The 5,690-nt window shown below is 40.4% G+C and overlaps 1 pseudogene; it reads right to left on the bottom strand.

The window, feature by feature from the left end:
- Positions 1–4,017: 4,017 nt before the first annotated feature.
- On the bottom strand, positions 4,018–4,332 carry LOC121677275 (annotated as a pseudogene).
- Between the last annotated feature and the right edge of the window lie 1,358 nt (positions 4,333–5,690).

Here is a 5,690-nt window from a genome sequence, read left to right as displayed (position 1 = left end):
TACAGGTGGTTGTGAACTGCCTGACATGGATGCTGGAATTTGAATTAGCATCTCCTGAAAGAGCAACAAGTGCTCTTATCCACTGAGCCATCTCTCCAGCCCCAACAGTGCTATTTTATAAAAGAGAATTGAGGAGGTTAGCCTCTGTTCTCATTCTACCAGTTGTAGTTTTTTGATTGGCATATTCTCTCTCCCAGTTGTCTTTTCAATATATTTGGGCAGATTTCACTGGATCTAGCTACTCAAGTGTCTTACTTCAAATTGGATTTTTTTTGAAGGCCTGCCTTTCACTGAGCTCAAATTTGTTCAAGTCTTAACAGTTTAGATTCTCACCAAGCAGGGTGGTACTGACCTCTGTAGTCCCTGAGATAGAAAGGTAGTGAGTTTAAGACCAGCCTGGGTTATATACAGTTCAAGGCTAGCTTGGGCTGCAAGAGACCAATCTTAAGAAAATTAAATCTGGCAAAAGAAGACAAGCAATTTAGATTCTCTGACTTTGTGTTGAATGTAGAAGAATTTGGACCTGGCACATGAAAAACCCTGTGTACAAAATAGAAACACATCCGGTGCTGGAGCTAGTCTACCCATAGATAAAAATCAAATATGTCCACTGGCACTGCTTCCTCCTGGCAGCTCAGATTGCCAACTGAGCAGCTCAGTGTTCTGTTGATAAACATTTCCTTTCCTGGGCAGAAGGGAATTTCTGTCCTTGATTTGTGTCACTAAGTGGAACGGAATTGTAAGCAACAGACAGACGAGTCTCAAACAGGAGCAGCACTGAAAAGGACCAGTTGGCCCCTTTGCCAAAGCAGGCAATGATGTGTCTCTGAGAGTCATCTGTGGGTAATGAAACAGTGGGACTGTCAAACTCACAGATGGGTCATGACTCATCAGACATGTATTTTCACTGGGTTTCTTCCTCCATGTGAGTTGAAGATATGGTCTTCTATACATGCAGCTCAGACCAAAGAACACCATGTGCCTCAAGCCTGTCTCAAACTAGACTTCACTACTCCAAAATTAATGAATAATTGTCAACAAGGGTACCAGAAATCTATCAACATACCTTTTAACAAATACAGGACAGCAGAATATCCATGTAACCTTGGACTCTTTTTCTCTCAAGCCATATGCAAAGTGTAACTCAAAGTGGATTGAAACCTAAATACAACATCTAAACATTTAACCCTCCAAAGAGCTGGGGACATAACCAAATGTAAGAAGGGTCTAGATTTAATTGTTGACTCCACAGTACTAATGAGGGCTCTGTCACTCTGGTTATAAAGCCCTTATCACATGATTAACACATTTCTTTCCCCTTTTAGAGATTTTGTTTTCATTATTTGGATAATACCATTTTTAGCACTAACTTTTAACATTGATGACATTCAATTTGTGTTGTGTTTGTTTGTTGTGCAGAATTAGGATCAAACCCAAGGCCTTATACACCCTTGTATAAGTGTCTGTCATTTTGTTTTCTTTTTGTTGTCTGGTACCAGGGATTAAATCTAGAGCTTTCTTCTACCATTCAAAGTGTTTCACTACATGCAATTGTGCAAACATGCCCACATTTGAATCCTAGAGTGCTGTCATCATGCTAAGAGAACCCCGTGTTCACTAACTGCCACTCCCCATTCTTACATAACCCCCACCCTGAATCTTCTCATCTGCTTTCTGTCTTTGAATTTATCTGTGCTGCACATGGAATCATACAACACATGGTGTTTCCTGACTGGCACCTTACCTTTGGCAAATTTCTAAGGTTCATTCATGTTCCTTCGGTGTCATACTTTCTTTTCATCCCACCCTTGGGCATACCACACTTAGTTGATTCATGTTTGGATTTTGTAGTGGCTCTCGTTAAAAGTACTGACTGCTCTTACAGAGTACTTGGGTTTGATTCCCAGTACTCATCACATGGTGTCTCAGCAACTACCTGTAACTCTAGTTTCAGGAGATCCAGTGCCACCTGCTGGGCTCCATGGACACTGCACACTACACACATGCAGGCAATACACCTATAGATATAAAATAAACAAATAAAATCGTAATAAACAAAAAATAGCTTACTACCATCCTCCTAGAATCTGAATGCATGGAGAGGCATACTTTGCAAGCAGAATAGAAAACAGGTTTGATGAACCACATGGTTCCCTGTCTGTTTCTACATCCAGGTGGACATAATATTCTGATTTCTGCCCATCCTTGCCTTTCTACTGCCATGGCACTAATTTAAGTATGGTCTATATTATTCAAATGCTGCCCTGCATTTTGTTAAATTATTAACACTCAAGTCCAAGGTAGCACTCTCTTTGTGAGTGATTAGAGGACGTTTCTGTATATCTCTGAATAGTTGTGACCCTTTAGCATAGCTTGTGACTTCTCACAAGAACTGAGCTCTCATTGTCTTCAGATTAATTTTCTCATTCTTATGAGGCCACTCTGTCTTCCTGTTATTTAATGTATGAATAGTCTTTTTTAAATAAACAACTTTATTTAGACATCATAGCGGGTAAGTTCCCAGCTAAATGCACAGACAAGCAAGGTATTACTGTGTTAACACAGGAGCCAATGAGTTACATGGGTCTGAGTATGGAGGAGACAGCACCAAGGTTGTGGGTCAGACCAGGACAGAGGCCATAGGCTGATGCCGCTTTCCCATAGTGGGGCATGCTATCAATAGTTATTTTGTTTCAGTAATGTCAGGAACAAATAAAAAACTAGTACCAGATTCTATTATGTCTGGACTGATGCTGCTTTGCATATATAAATTCCAGGGCATTTTAGTGGCACTGCCATAGGCAAAGAAAGCCTGTTTTTTCCTCACTGTTTTCTTATGTTCATTCATGCCTGAACTCTCAACTTTGAACCATGCCTTGATGAAAGTCTCAGATACACAACAAAAATGTCTCAGATGGCAATAGCTATGGCTTAAGAGCAACAGGCATCTCTGCTTAGCTCTCCACTTGGAAGTGGCCAATGCCTCACCTCAAGCATAATACAGAGAACCAGTTTAGGAAGTGGGTTATGAGTAAAAGCAGTAAACGGCATTCAAGATCTCTGGTCTGTGCAAACTGACGTGAGGCTGTGGAGCTGCTGCTCACACTGCACTGGCGACCGCAGCCTCTAGTTCAGTCTGAAAACTGCTGGCTAAATGTCTTATCTCTAGGTCTGACGTTAGCTCGTCTCTATAGCTCTATGAAAGAAACCAAATCTGAAGGAGTAGCATTAACTACAGCTCAGGAAGGACCATGAAAATGCTGAAGGCTCACACAGAATTAACACTTTTTTCTTGAAGGGCACCTTAAGTTACATTTGTCACTTGTTTGATTTTATCTATTAGGGGCAGACTTAAGGACATTTTATTTGTACTTAAATTTTGGTAAAAAAAAGAAAACTTTGGTCATAATTCTACAAAAACTTTTTAAAGGGTTATTTTTGATTAAAATACTCTTTGAGAAGTGATACACAACAAGAACAGAAAAGTAAACATTCACACCTAACATGAGAACATCTTAAATACAGCAGGAGTCAGTAGTGCTTACAGAAAGGAGGGTCCTCTTAAGGAAAAGGAGCCAGTATCAAAATAAGGCTCACCCTGTTATTGTCGCCAATTTGTACTAGGCAGTAGTGTTCTTCTTGGAAGGCACAGCTGGGAATCTAATCACCCAAAGGTTTGAAAATGTGGTTTTGAAGACAATGTCAGATGTGGGGACAACTGACTGAATAGAATCCCCTTCCTGGAATCCACAGCAAGTCCTCAGTGACAACATCCACCTAGACTCCAGCTCTCTGTAATACCAGAAGTCCTCTTTCCTAGTCGGTGCATAACTTTGTGAAGGCACTGTGCAAAATGTGGGCAGGGCAGCTCATACCCCCATTTAGAGTGTATATTAAAACACAGGCACATTTCCTAGGTACTGAACTCTATGTAAACTAACAAAAATAACCCTTTGGGAAAAAAAAAACCCAGTAGGTAAGCTCAGTAAGTAGGCTTCATTTTCACAAGGTTCTTCATTAAGAGACATACCACACGATAATGATGATGACAACAATCACCAGGACACTGATCCCTATCGCCCACATCTTGCAGTTCTTCCTCCAGTACTTTCTCTTCAGCTTGGCAGGACTTGTTTCAAACTGAGAAGCACCTGCCTGCTGTGCATCTGCGCGGTCATCTAGCTCTGAGTGCTTCTCATCTCTTTCTAACACCTTGTCCACGTTGACTCTCATGATATCAGCCACCTCATCTACTTGATTCTGTGTCTGCTAGAGTCTGCTGTTACTGCCAGAGACAGCTCTTGAACTTCCTGAAGGTACACCTGTGGACATTTTGGTGTCGGCAGCAGCAACCAAGGGTCGGTGGACTTGTATGAATAGTCTTGATTCGAGTGCCAGTTTTAATTGATCAATAGTCACATGTAGCCGATGCCTGTCATCTATCCTTGTAGAAAACCCTCTGGGACAGTGCTGGTCTGCCTAGATGTTCAGTACAGTAAGCGCCTAACAGATATATGACTGTATATAATCATGACTGTTATCTATGACAGGAATTCACCTAATCTTTGCTTTTGTACTTCAGCATCCCCTACCTAGACTATGAGGCAGATTATTGAATTATTAAGACAGACCTAGGTATCTCTTCCCTCTTCATGTACGTGGCTGTTATTACCTTCTTTAAAATTTTTGTAAAGTAATTCATTTTACATAATCCAAAAATAGTGCCCAAGATTAAAAGATGACAATGACTTCCCCAAATTGACTGCCCTAAGTTAAACACTGCTCACATGAGCCTCATGCAACTTGGTGAGTGGGCTCTAGTCTATCAATGATTCTTACAAATAGTTGAATCTAGATGCAATGTGACTAGGGTAGAATTGACCGGCTGTCACCTCTTTCTGGCACCTGCATCTGCCTAACTATAAAGTTCATATCCAGCCCAAAATTTAGCAGTTAGCACACTAGATAACCAAAAAGTGTCCATTGTATATATGCAGATAAGCTTAACACTTAATGTTTTTAATTACAAATTAAAAAGTGTCATGTAGTGATGAGATGAGCAGGCTTGCTTTTCATCCCGCCTGGATCCCACATGGCTAGCTTTACACCCGAAATAACAACACACAAATTGTATTCATTTAAACACTGCCTGACTCATTACCTCTAGCCTCTTACTGGCTAACTCTCACATCTTGCTTAACCCATTTCTAATAATCTGTGTAGCACCACAAGGTGGTGGCTTACCAGGAAAGATTCAGCATGTCTGACCTGGTGGCTGGCTTCATGGCGACTGTCTCACTGCCTTCTTCCTCCCAACATTTTGTTCTTTCTTCCCCGCCTACCAATGTTCTTACCTATCAGGCCAAGCAGTTTTCTTTATTAATTAACCAATGAAAGCAACAGATAGAAGACCCACCTACATCAGTGTCATGAACTTTTTTCAACAATACATCATGTTTAATTTTATGCTTTTTTTTATTTGATTAAAAAATTGAGATTTATTTACACCCAGTGAGCATCTACTTTGAATTTAGTTCTGCTGTTCTCTGTCCATGTTATCTATCATTGTTTATATCAGTTTATAATACTTTTAACATTAAATTTTTAAAAAATAACATTTATTTGTGTAGATGGAGCGGTGGGGCTGCGTCCCGCCACCCTGCTAGCTTTACACCCAAAATAATTACATG

The sequence above is a fragment of the Arvicola amphibius genome, chromosome 7, assembly GCF_903992535.2.
Source record: "Arvicola amphibius chromosome 7, mArvAmp1.2, whole genome shotgun sequence".
Taxonomy (NCBI): Eukaryota; Metazoa; Chordata; class Mammalia; order Rodentia; family Cricetidae; genus Arvicola; species Arvicola amphibius.
The sequence above is the reverse complement of the archived record's forward strand: the minus strand, read 5'-3'. Positions and strand labels throughout refer to the sequence as shown.